The following is a 14,701-nucleotide window of genomic DNA, read 5'->3' on the forward strand; positions in this document are numbered from 1 at the left end:
AATTTAATAATTGGAGAAATAGGTCCAACATTGTACAGTCCATATACACTTTCAGCTTGTTTGTATGTGACAGTGTCTTGCTGTGTACAACATAATGGACTTGAAATCTTGCTTCTCCTATTTCAGCCTCTCTATTAGTAGTATTGTTTATTTCATGTTTTTACACTATACTATGGTTTTCAGAACAGCTTACATATTTCAAAAATATTTATATACCCAAAAGAAATGTAGACAATCGAATCAGAAGGGGCTTGTAAGAGAACAACAAAGAGTGAGACTGAGTGCTTTGCTTGACATTTGTAACCCTTATATCAAGTTTGAAGAAGAGGACTTTATAAGTTACTCTTTCTCTGAGATTAATGCTTTTCCAAATTATCAAAGCCAATGAAGTAGATTCTTACCTTCACCTAATGTCTGTGTCACCCTCCAAGCAGAACTATTGTTCATTGAAACAGTTGGTGAATAACTTTATGGATAGACCATCTTAATACACACACTATTTCATAAATGAATGTAACCTGTTCTCTGTGGGCTGAGAGTAAAGTCACTAACTCAAGTCAAATAGCTTTGACCATAGCAAGAAGTCTGCATTCAAAAATAGTGCCTACAATTTATTCCTTGGTGTAGCACAACTGTTAACTCTCAGCTTAGCTACCATGGAGGTAAAATCCTTCGGTGATATGAGGGTCATTGAAGTACAGCCTTACTACAATGAAATCCAATGTCTAAAAATTGTTCTTATTTTGGGCTTGTACCATGGTAAGAGCCAAGATTTTAAGCTCTACTAAATACAAAACAAACAAACAAACAAAAAGACTTTATCTATGTTCATTTAAGAAAACACTAGTAGTGATGTATTATTTTAAAATATATAGTTAATATGTTTGGAGTTGTTCAAAATTTATATTGAGAAAAACATATGTATTTTCAGTATTGCTGTAGACAAGCACCTACATAATACTGTTGATTGTTGTTTTGTATCAAACAACTTTTATAATACTCATTTTTATTGTTATAATATTTTATAAATTTTAAAGAATATGACAAAAAGATATTGTAGGTATTGAAGGGAAACAAGAATATGACTTAATTCTATTTGCTTAAAATGTTTTTAAATATTAACAAATTCAGATAAGTTGAAATCATGTAATATTTCTCATCCTAATGCAATAAAAGTTTAAAAAATGTCAAAACAAAGTTGGACACCAGGTTCTCTCTGAATCCCTCATTCTCTACCTGTTACAGGACTCTCCTGGATAGCATACTTGTCCCCCTACCCTGAACCCTCTAACCCAGGATGGGCTGCTCTTCTCTATATAATCGAACCATTTTGGCTACCAGCTGTTTTTGTGCCTTTGGGTTTCCTGGCACCTGCACCTGGTTTCCCTGTTCTCCTCTCTCCTTTCCCTTCTCTCTCTTTTCATGGCTCAGGGTTATATCCATAGTGGAATGTCCAAGATGTCCCTGGTTCTGGATATGTTCTACCATATATCTACAATAAACTATTTCCTCTAACATACCTATGACCAGTCATATTTTTCCTTTTTGTTTCTTTCTTTCACTAAATTTCTGTCTTCTAATTTCTATAAATATGTCCATTTGACAGGAATATAAGATTGTCCTTATATTCACTGTGCATCAGCATTAGCTAAAACAGTCTGGTTAATGTTGAAAAGACACAATGTTTCTGGACTCTGGAGTTAGCAGCACTAAACCCAACCCACGTAAAGTAGACAGAGCTGAGGGAATAGAATATACTTCATATGCCTTTGTGATAATTATTACTGGATCTTTCTTTTGATATTTACTCGGGACAGCTCTGGGTTTGCAGCAAGAGTCCCTAGGAGCTATGCAATTACACAGTAGAGAAGCTTTCTGCCTGGCTTCCCTTTGACTTGGTGGGGTCATATGGATAGAACACAGTGAGCCAACAACATGTGGTCATTCACCCACAAATACCGATTTTAGTATTTTTAGTTGCTTTCTATATAGAAGAGAAGTCTCCTACATTATCAACCTAAATATATTAGTCCAATAGGTCATAAAACAAGGTATGATGTGAAACAGAATAATTTTTTCTTTCCACAAGAGTTCCCTAGAAAGCCTTAAGAGTACAGATGTGTCAACATTAACATTTCTATCCTATCTGTTCTTCCTTTGCTTCTTGATCTATTAAGAGCTTGGAGAGATAAATATGGGTAACATTCCTGTATTCTTTCTCAAGTCACCTGTTACTAAACACATCTGATTATTAATTCCTTCATCCTTCTCAATGAGAAACTACCAAATGTTTCACAGAGGTGGGCAGTATCTAAAAACTCAAAAGGAAATAGGGACTAATAAAACCACAGAAGTAAAACAGAAACATTTATGCAACTATGGCTCATGAGATCTCTTGTTGAGTTCTCAACTGTCACTCATAATATTATCCACAATTCAATGATGAAGAAATTACATGTTTAAAGTTTTAGCAACTAGTCCCCAATAACATATTCAACAAGAAGTAGGATTTGTAACCTAGAGAGTTAGATTCAAAGCTTCCTTCCACATTATGCTTTATTTCAACGTGTATTACAGATGTCAAATTATAATCTGCTGTAACTTCTTCACTGGTAGAACAATTACACTGGGACTGCTCCCCCACATGAAATGGAAGAGGGCCCTGCCTTCATGAGAGGAGTTCATTCTAGGAAAGACAGTTAATAAAATTGTAACAAATTACACTTTAAAATAGACAAAAGAAAAATTATTTCTGAACCAGAATAGTGGGAACAACAACAACCAACAGAAAAAAGCAACAGCAACAAAAACATCCAACAACAAAACCCTGAGCAATGAGTTAACATAAGAGATAATGAGAGAGAAAGCTGTGTTTTTATTAAGATGATGCTTCTGATGGTTACTTTTTAAGAGTGAACTCCATTCAACCTAGTATCACCTAGATAGAGAGAATCTCAAAGACACTCAAAGAGGTTGGCTTGGGCATGTTTGTAGGTGATTGACTTTACTAAGCTAATTGATTGAGCAGTTCTAGCCCACTGTGGGCAACAATATTCCCTGATCAAGGGATTCTGAACTATGTTTGAGAGGTAAAGCTGAGGACAAGCAAGGAAGCAAACATGTGCGCATTTATTTCTCTCTGTTTTTGATTATGGATACAATATATTGGGGCATCTCAAGTTTTTGCTGCTGTGACAGCCCTTGAATTGTTGGATATAATATGGAATAATAAATTAAAATAAATCTTCCTCCCCTAAGTTACTTTTTGTCAGGCGCGTTTATCACAGCAACAGAGTGAAACTAGAACAAAACTTGGCCTAAGCAGGAAAAGCTGGTAAGATCTGCCTAAATTTTGATAAGTTCCTCCATATTTAAAGAGAATCAGTAGAATAAAATAAAAGGAAAGGAAAGGCTTTGTGTTCAAGACACATGATTGTATTCCAAGACAAGGTGTTGCCATGTGTTCTGATGTGGTAATGATAGCTATTAATTAGAGGTTTCTTTCTTTGATATAACCAAGTGAAGTTTTTTTTTAAAGATTAGCACTGGAGTGAGCAATAGACAAGACCTAAAATTAATATTCTAACTTCTCTCCAGGGGTGATCTGCTTACTAAAAAGCTAGTGAGACAGTCAGATAGGAATGATAAGCAAATGCTTCACTGTGGCATCCAATCTCATTCAGGTAAAGACATTGAGTCATCCAATGAAAGCACTTCACAAGGAACGTGTTCCCTGGAATGAGACACACAGAAAACACAGCAGGGAGCATGACAAAGTGAGAGTGCTATGAATGCATCAGTGACCAGAACACGTGACTTGAAGAAAAGTGCAGGGTTCAGTGGAGACCCAGACAAGGACACAGCAAAGGCACACAAACAAGTCCAGGAGTCTACATCGCAGCTAATAAAACCTTAGAAAGCCCTCATCTGCAAAGGTTCCTAGAGTCTTAGTGCCAGCATTGGAGTCTGGTTTACAAAGGGCATGGCCTTTAGAAAAAGTAAGATTTGTTAAGAGCTGGGTAGGGAAGAATGTATCTGTAGGAAAAGGGTTATTTTTGTTACTGGAGTAGTGATGCTAAGAGAGAAAGAGAGAGAGAGAGAGAGAGAGAGAGAGAGAGAGAGAGAGAGAGAGAGAGAGAGAGAGAGAGAGAGAGAGAGAGAGGAAGAGGGAGAGGGAGAGAGACAGAGAGAGAGAGACAGAGAGAGACAGAGACAGAGAGACAGAGACAGAGACAGAGACAGAGAGCCTGAGTAAAACAGTTGCAGAGACTGTTCTAGATGAAGTACTATATACTGACTAGAAGCAAATTGCCCTGCTCATTTAGAAATTAAAATCTTATTGAGATCAATTTATAAACTAACAAAATTCACTATTAAAATCAAGTGGTAATGTGTAACTATGTAATATGTAACATGTAATAAGTTCCATGTGTGCCTTATGTAATAAAAAGATTTAGTTTGCACTGTGAGCACTTACTACTTTAATAGATGTTTGGTTATGCCTCTTATATTTGACCCAAAGCCAGTCAAAGCTATCCTTTACTGGGAAATATAGCAAGGTGTTGATTATGTGGGACATGGCTATGTATTGTTTCCTAGTTTGCTTATTCTTTTCTTTTGTTTTCTTTTGTTTCCTTTTGTCTTCTTTTTCTTTCTTTTCTTTTCTATAGAATTGGCCAAAACTTCTCTTGTAAAAAGGTATGTGCAAGTTTTAGGATTCTATCCCCATCTTTGGAAAGTAGCCTATCCTTCCTCTAATATTCTTTCCATTCTGAATTGGATCCTTGACTAAGAGTCAGCTAGTGAGCTTTTAAACACAGCAATGCAGGTGTAACCAAGGCCAGAGAGTATTTTGAGAGTGTCAGAACTTGAGATTTTTTTAAAAAACAGACTATATTTTATTTCAATTTATAAGATTTCAAAAGTATTTGTATGCTCAAATTCAATCACTAGAATATTTGTATGAATTTTAATAGTTACTAGATATTATTTATTCAAGCATCTGTAATGCATTAGGGTTTTAAAATTAAACACTTCCAACAGATTAAATGTAAATAATTAATTAAACATTAATAAAAAATAGATTAAAAAGGGAAAAACTGTTCCAGGATTTGTTCTTTTTTCTAAACTAAAGGGAAATTGAAGAAACTAATACAATGAATGATATCAGCATGACTAGGTGGGCTCCCTGTGTGTAAGCTGTGTTCTAGATGGAGTTCCTGCCAAGCATTCAATGTCTTTTTGTGGGTACCAAATTCTCTCTTGACTCTAGAGTTCCCCAGAGAACCCTCCACTTCTGAAAGTCAAAGGTCCTCGCTGTTCACTTTGATTTCACCTGTCTTCAGAAGAGAGGAATAGTAAAGGCAGGGTTTCCCACACTCGTTTTTCTCACCTCCCTTAGCCAAGGGATGGATGGCCCAGACATTGCCTTCTTTCTTGAACTATTTGGAATACAGCCAATCTCTGTTTAAACAGGGGAACTATTCATTGTGCACTCAGTGGACACAGATGCAAGACTTAGGGAATTCCTTCTGCCACAGAGTTACAGCTCTAAATGAGATATACAAAATTTCCTATTTCATCCCTGTATTCTGAATTACTAAAAGGAGTGTTTACTTCTTTTACTAAATTACTAAAAGTGTTTGCTTTTCCAGGCTGTCATCAGATTTATTATATATCCACTGAAGTTTGTTAATGCCAAGTGGATTAGGGCAGAGATGTGAGAGTTTATAGTCTCCTTTACCACACATCAAAACTTTTTTAGCCACCCAACCATACCATCTATTTATACTAATAAACAAATATAAATTACAATATTAGCCCAAATAATGAGAGAGAGATATTTCCATTGATTCACCCCAAATGATGTGTATGTGCACAAAGTATTTCATTGAATCTATTTCATTGAAAATTGCCTAAGAGAGCTGTTTCATTGAATATCCCCTAAGAGAGCTGTAACACTAAAATTCTCTGAGAGCTCTCCCCCAAGGCATTCACTGCTGGACTTGGATCCTGCTGACACATACATTATGGACTTTGTACCTTTCTTCCCTGCCTGGTGTACAGCAGTACCAGGACACCCCTAGAGAAGAAGCAGAAAACAAAACCACAGGTCAGTCATCTTCATAATGGGAAGAATATATATTTGAGATTAAGCTTTTCCTAATTTTTACAAGGTCTATTTTCTATGTATAGTGGTCTTCCTGGATAATTGTTATGATTGAAAATGACTGCAGGGAAAGTGTGTGGGACTGAGTCAGTTATTTAATCTCTCCTTAAATTTTGATATACAATATCTTCTTGAACCAAACTGAATAAATGGGGCATGGAGGATCTATTCTTTACCATGACTATCTATGACTCAGCACTGTGAAATACAATAGGAAAAGAGATGCTTGTAGCACCCAAATCTTCATTTTTCCACAACGTCTCTCTGGGGTGTATGTGAGTTTGAGAAAAAAACTTGTGTCTCAGTTCTTTTGCTCAGACACAACTGAGAGCACAGGAACACTGGAGATCCCAGAAACCATCTGTCTACAGCAAAATTGCTATGTGTAAAGAAATCACCAGCGAAGAGTCTAGCTGAATAGAGTTTGAACAATAGGACAGGCCAAAGATAAAGTCAGATGAACATGGGAAAGGGGGTAATAGACAGGAACTCCAGAATCTTATAAGTATGCTTTCTAACACTTAATGAACATTATACGACAAATATAAACAAAGGCATTGTGTAGTCGTGTAGTTGTGACAAGAGACAGACAGGCAACAGACAGACAAGCAGAGCAAGAGAGAGTGAGAGAACTGAGAGATTGAGACTGGAAAAAAATCTACTGGTTGAAAATAGATTTCAGAAGCATTGAATATCAGTGAGGTAAGGATTTTTATTCATATATTTAACTGAACCAACTCAAATTTATGAAATAATTAAGGATATTTGAATACTGAATAATATTTGGCCATAATAAAAATATTGGTCACTTTTTCAATCTGATAGTAGTCGACTATGTTTATCACTATTTCTAGTATTTTGTGGTATACAAAACAGTGCCAAGAAGCTAATGTAGACAATGTCTGTGGATGCGCTTGAGTAACAACTATAACACATCTGGCATTCCTACAGTGTAGTACCATAATCCTCTTTACTTTGACCCTTTAGCCCTAGAATTTTCTCCTTAGTACTTGATTTATTCATCAAACCACTATCTAAATAACCATGTTTATACCCATGGAATAGTGTTCTCAGCTTTGGTCAGAAAATCCTATTCTTACAGTGGTGAGCAGTGACCACAGAGACGAATAACGGTTCAGAGTACAGAATATGAGTGATAGCTGAGTGTCCAGTCTCCAAGGCTCAAGAAACATTGTGGATGAAGAGGAAGAGTGAATTTAAAAGCTGAAGTAAGTGTGAATCTGCTATGAAATGCTCAAGTCTGACATGCCATGGCCAGTGTGCTCACAACAGTTGTTATTACCTGCACTAGGTGTGCACAGGGTTGGGGCATTCACCATATTGCTCTGATTTGGGGTCAAGGAGCTCAGGAAACCTCACTCCTCTCTGCTCTCTGCAGATTTACATGTCATTAACAGGAGATAGTAAGAGATAGAGAGAGGGTGGTGGAAAGAGGAGAGAGAGACAGGAAGGGGCAGAAAGCAGAGTCTAAGAGGAGATGGATACAATCAGAATCCATTCATAGATTATTAAAAAGCCTTAATGAAACCCATTATTATGTATAATTAATTCATGCTAATAAAAACAAAACTTCTCTTCCACATAGCAGTCAATTGATTTCTTAACCATATAACCCTGATGGCAGTTTTAGCAAACATTTATAAAATAGATGATTGTGCCAGCTGCTCCCAAAAGTTTTCATACATTCCTAAGCTGTTGAGTATAGGCCTTTTGTGATAGCTTAACTGCAGAGTTGACAATGAAGAATACATAAAATGTTAATGCCCAAGCCAGGTCTAGGGTTCCCATAAGCCAAGTCTAGGTGTTCCATAAACCAGGTCTAGGTGTTCCACATGACTGGCCTGTCACTTCTTTCCTCTAGTAGCTAGTGAAGCTCTCTGCTTTCCACATAGGTGACTTTGAAGTCTTGATCATGGATGTTCTGTCCCACCGCTTATGGTTAAAACAACTGGAAAGCTGGGCCACTTGGTTCTAATTTCTCTTTATTGAAAGAACAGTTTTCCTACCTTTTGAGCTCTAAGGAGGCACATTTTCATGATCTGTGCAAAGATGTTCAGACCTACTTACCCACCCTGAGAGGCCAGATATCCTCTTTTATCTTTAGCTCCCAACTTCTTTACTCAATTGTTCCAATAAAGCTGGTCTCTGTTTCTAGAGTTTCCTAAGCAGGTTCCCACCTATGAATCTTTGCTGTATGCTGGAAAACTTATGGTTGTATTTTCCTGGGGAAAAATCTGAAAGGATTTTCTACAAAGTTTATTCTTCTCTGTATTTCATAACAAGTGGCATGGGGATCACCTCTCTGCAGCAGTGGAGACAAAAGGAATAAAATCTGTAGAAAATCCTTTCAGAATTTTCCCCAGAAAAACACACTAAGTGTCCTTACTTGCTGGGCTGGCTCATGTGTACTGTTGGACATTCTGAGTGTAAGATGGGATCTGTGAGTGCTGTGCAATTCCTAGGCAGGCTGATGACTACATCCTAGCCATCCTGCTTTGTTCACATCCCTGATCATTTCTTATCCCAGGCTTCTTACTGTTCTTGCCACATGTATTTCTGGGTCTTCATGTGCATGTGTTTTATGATCAGTCCTTACTTACAGCTTTGACCTTCTGTACAATGTTCCTGTTCTTACCTTTGTCAGGAGAAACAATAAACACTCAGGGAGACCTTCTGTGACCATGTATGTCACGGTGCCCTCAGCCTCTGCCACATTGCTATCCTTCAGTGCACAGCGCTTCAGCATCCAGGCTTTTCCCAACCATGTTTTCTATGGTATGTAACATCTATGAATGGATGAACTTTTACAACTTGTTAAGTATCATTATTTGGGTCTCCAGAACTGGCCCAGTCAGTAGGATTATTTTCAGTAATTCTCATTCACATCTATCACTAAATACATGAAGCAGAGATTACCTCACATCCAAATTTTGGAATCATATTTTGAAACTTTGCATGGCACATTTTTGAGTAAAAATATAAAAACATCAATCTGGAGATCATCATCATAGTTTCAGTGTAGTACTTATGGGAAGGCTGATTCTTTAATTAGACCACTGAAAATGCATACAAAATGTGTCAATCCTCAGATCCACTAGGTTCTTTACAGCTGAGCATCCTCTGCAGAGTATCATAAATTTAGATAAGGGTATAGTGTAAATTCAAGGTATTGGGACAAACTTAAGCAGGTAAGGACCTTCACAAGTCAAATTTTAAAAAATCTTTTATTTTATGCAGTGTGAAACACAAATTCAACTGAGAATCCAAACTTAGAGCAGCAACGTCATGCTCTACTGGGGCATGCTCTTGGGACAGCTCAGTAGTAAAGGCTTTCTTCCTTCAAAATATTGAGCACAAAACATGACAAGCATCAGTTAGTAGGAAGATATCCATTGTTAGCATCCATTTTATCAGTCATTAGACATGTAGATAGTCCTGCTTAACAGCTAAGGAACTCTCTCCCTCTTTGATGGGTATAAATTCGTCAGCCAAAGACCCCTTTTTATCACTCTGTGACTGGAGCTTCATACTCTTAAAGCCATGGTGTCTATACAGTGGTGTTGGAAACTTGCTATTTATCTCAAGTCTTGAAAGGTGGAAAAAAAGTGCTTAATGACAGAAGCCTGATATATCTTGTCTCCTGAGAGGCTCTGCCAGAGCCTGACAAATACAAAGGAGGATGCTCACAGCCAATCACTGGACTGAGCACAGGGTCCCCAAGTTAGAGAAAGGACTAGAAAGAGGTGAAGGGTTTTGCAACCCCATACCCCATAGGAAGAATAACAATATCAACCAATCAGATCCCCCAGAACTCCCAGAGACTAAACCACCAAACAAAGAGTACATATGGAGCAACCCATGGTTCCAGCTGAGTACAAAGCAGAGGATGGCCTTGTCAGACATCAGTGGGAGGAGAGGCCCTTGGTCCTGTGAAAGCTCGATAACTCAGTGTAGGGTAATGCCAGTGAGGGGAGGTGGGAATGGGTGGGTGGGTGGGTAGGGGTGCACCCTCATAGAAGAAGGGGGAGGGGATGGGATATGGGGTTTCTGGAGGGGAAACTGGGAAAGGGATAACATTTGAAATGTAAATAAATAAAATATTCAATTAAAAAGAAATAAAAGAAAAGAAAAAAGAAAGGTGGACATCCTACACTTTTGGAAAACCAAAGGAGAAATTTTATAAAACCTATAAATTGTAACTGGACATTTCAGGGAAGAAAAATTTGAGTTGCTGAAGACTCAACAGGCTATACTTAACCACATAACTTTTGTAGAACAATTAGAGAGTCATGTGTAAAGCAGAAAGTGGCAGGAGCAGAAAAAAATGTTTAAGGACATAAGTCTGTCTTTGGAGCTTAGTCAAGATCCTTATCAATAAACAGAAGGATCAGAACTAGGTGAGGTCCTTCCCATCCTTGTTTTTGTCCTTCAAGGTGGCCCTCAGAGGTCTTTACTTGAAAGGACAGGTAGTTCTCTGGAGATGAACTTCTGATCCAGAAAGCAGTCCAACCCTTATGGGTCAGTGCCCTCACTTAGAGGTGACTTGTGCTCCAAGGCTTTGTTCCATATTTCAGAGGATGTCACATCTCTTTGCCTTCAGCCTGGGTACCACTAGGGTACGAATAGACGGTATTAGACATATATTTCTTGAGTGGTTAACATGCTAACCTGAAGAGACAAATAGATGATGCAAAGTAAAGGGGACAGTCACCTAATGAGGACATGGAAACAGGCCTGCTGTTGTGCTATTCCTGGTTGTCAGCTTGACTATATCTGAAATGAACTACAATCCAGCATTAGAAGGCTCACCTGTGGCCCTAATCTGGAGGTTGAGAGATACAAGTTTCCAACCTGAATCTTGGCATGGTGGCTATGAATTCCAGAAGATTAAAATAAGAAGATCTATGAGTTCAAGGTCATCTGGGACTAAAGGTGTGGTGGCACACACCTTTAACCTGGGCCACACCTTTTGCTGGAGACCTATACAAGGATATTGGAAGAAGGAAGGCTCACTCTGCTTCGCCTGTTTGCCTTGTGGGAATGAGCAACTGCTGGATCCTTGGACTTCCATTCACAGCTGCTGCAGACCATTGTTGGGAATTGATTGTTGGGAGTTGGACTACAGACTGTAAGTCATCAATAAATTCCTTTACTACATAGAGACTACCATAAGTTCTGTGACTCTAGAGAACCCTGACTAATACACCTGCTATCCTGTTTTGACTAATTTGTGCATCTAAGTGATATGTCAAAGGTCTTTAGCAAAAGTGGTTTCCAGATATGTTTCAGATTGTGTAATGATGAAGGTGATACTTGAGTGATCACTGGAATCTTTGTAGCTTTGGTGACAGTTTTCTTTAATGTTCAGGAATATTTCATGCTTCTCTTCCTTGATAAGTGGAAAGCAGGCTGATATTCTGTAATGGGATGTAGTGGTCTTTCTCCTTAATGCTTCTTTCACCATAGAATAATGAACATTGAAAGTCTGAGGATGTCCTATAAATATACTATATATTGAGTATATTGAGAATATACTCAATACAGTGTGCCTCATCTGTAATTAAACCCAGAATAAATTGAACTAACTATCCCAGGCAGCCTTTTATTTTAAGGAGGAAATCAGGCCTGAGTAATTACTCAAATCAGTGGCATGGCTTTCCACTCATTAAATGTTGAGAGTATGAATGTGGTATGAAAAATTCTTTAAAATGCTCTTCAAAAGTTTGAGCTTAGACAAGCATGAAAGGCCAAAGTGTAAAGAGGTAGTGTTTATTAACATCATAGCCAAATGTTTTCACAGATGCCAATCAAGGATACGATATTTCTCTAAAAGTAAACTCTATCAGAAACAAAGTAACAGAATGCTTTTTAAAGGTCTGCTTAAATATAGTCCTGGCTAATATTTTGATCTCAATTATATGGTGGCAGAAAAAAAAAACAGACATAATAGCAGCTTCCAATTTTTCTTATCAGTGGATGTATCAGTCAGCAGTGACCTACCATGCACATGAACATCATGGGAGTTAGGAAATGTGGTAAATCAGCAATGTTGCACACTAGGCAGCAGTGGTAGATAATAGTATTAGGATCAGTATTTGAAATTTATACAAAAATGAACCCTCCAAATATAGGTTGATGAAAACATGCTACATAATCACTTGGGAAGTGAAATTGTGTCTCCTTGGAGTACCAAATGTTGTATAGCCCAGCAATGTCACAAGCTACACCATAAAGTTTCAGCAACATGATGGTCTAAACATGAGATGAGCAAAGGACAAGGACACTAAACATACCAATATTCACTTAGCTAAAACTAAATGGTCAGTCCTGAAAACAAACATACAAGTATCATTAAACAGATTGAACAAGTTATATTTATGTATTTGAGAATAAATGTTACAACACTTAATGAAAATAGAAGCCATGAATTTGTAAAAGAGCTAGTAGAAACTTATAGAAGGCCATGGAGGGAGAAAAGTTAAGGGGGTAATGATATAATTATATTATAATCTCAGAAATAGAAGAAGTAGTAAAAATGCACAATTTTCTAAGGTCTAAATTTTTTAAGAGTGTTAGCCAAATCCTAAAGAAACTATGTTCTTTATAAGAAATGTAGAATCAGGCTAAAATTATAATTCATAAGTACTTATCAATTTTTTGTCTCCAAGTGTATAGAAAGATTCTCTGCTCTTTCCTTACTAAGCCAAGACTGCTTCTGATTCAGTTCATCAGCTGCCATTCCTTGTGGGGGTCCAGAGCAAAGCTTATTTCCTTTGTAGTATTCTCTCTGTCTGTGCTTATTGGGTGAACTGGAAGATAATAGGGTCCCATAGTTGCACACTTGCCTCAGGATTTCTGGTGCTCACAACTAAAATATCAAGAGAATATGGTCCTGGTGGCCCCGGATTGTGGAAATTATTTTGTGTGTGTGTGAGTTTGTTAGGCTTAGCATGTGAGGTTCTAGAGCATTTTCATGGCACAATGGCTGTGTATGCAAATGAGATTTGGAAGATTTCACAAATAACTCTTCATACAGTTTGCATGTTGAATCAGACCAAATAGGTGAGCCACAAAATCTTCAGAACAAGTGATCCTAAGCATTCCCTCAGACTCCTAGAAGTCTGGGAAAACAAGCAGGACAAAAGGACTATGATCATGAACTTTTACAAGTTGGGAAACCTTCCCAACTTAACTGAGCCAAATAACGATAATGACAAGTGTTTAGTACTCTCAACAGGAATATTCATAAAAATACCATAATCAAGCTCATCAAACTGCAAGAAAGGCAATCACTGAGATTAAAAACAGAATGTGTTACAATGATGGGACATTAGTAGAAGGTCATAAAATACAATACCAAGAACAACATTTTCAGTTGATCCCCTGCCTGGAACAAGTATGTTGGTGATATGAGAGAGGACTTTGAGAAACTGGCCATGAATGCACAGGTGGAGAAAGTGTCAATAAGAAAGATTCAGATCTAGGACTACAAATGGTCTTATTTCCCAAAGGTTATGATCAATGAAATACTCAGAAATAAAAAAACTACCAAAACAGTAAAAAAAAAAAAAAAAAAAAAAAAAAAAAAGAAATATGACAGAAAAGAATCATGGATATGAAAACCTTTCTTAGCAGTCCTAAAGCGTACAGAAAGAAATATTGTATATGGACTGGTCTTGCAAAGACTTTTGAGATGTTTCAATAAGATCACAAATTAAGGAAAATCAATAAACAACTAGTACCAAAGAGGAAGAAAAGTTTGAGTCATATTTGCCTTTGGAAATAGTTAACATTAGAATATGACTCTTAAAAGATTAGGATATAAATAATGAACAGACTCAATAATTTTATGAGTCTGGAAAACTTTGGGAAGGGGTACATAAGATTGTATAGCACAAGATAGTTTTGAACTCATGATTCTCTTGCATAAGGCTCTAGTGTGTTGTGATTACAGGCATGTTCCTCTGTGCTTAGCTACCAATATACATTCTTCAGGTTAAAGAGAAAATGTTGGACTTTCAAGGCCATCAGTCCCTTCATTAGTTCAGTGTCTGCCAACAAGAGAAAGGTATAGGTAATTTATACCCCACTGCTGCTCTCTCTTCTGCTCTATCTTCAGAGAGACATTTCTTTATAAGAAATGAGAATAAAATGATGCATTGTAAATTTAAAATAAAACTCTTACTTTTCACAGTGTAAAACAGTAACTGAGACATTTGTTTTCTCCTTGGCACTTGGTAGTGTGAGGCTACACCGTCTTTAGAGGAATCCTTAATTGGCTTTGCTAAAGAACTAAGGACCTCAAGATTTTGTATTGTGAGCCTAGTTTTGAAACACAGACTTTGTTCTTAGTTACAGGTGTTATCTTGTCTAGTTATATTGTCACTCATTATTAAATAACTGCATAGTGGAAATAACAGTAAACATCCCCCATGGTGAGGCTCTAAGGTCAAACATGTCTAAATACACAGAGCATGTAGGATATCAACCAGGGGCTAGCACTCTGGTCAG

Source organism: Mastomys coucha, unplaced genomic scaffold, assembly GCF_008632895.1.
Source record: "Mastomys coucha isolate ucsf_1 unplaced genomic scaffold, UCSF_Mcou_1 pScaffold23, whole genome shotgun sequence".
NCBI classification, from domain to species: domain Eukaryota; kingdom Metazoa; phylum Chordata; class Mammalia; order Rodentia; family Muridae; genus Mastomys; species Mastomys coucha.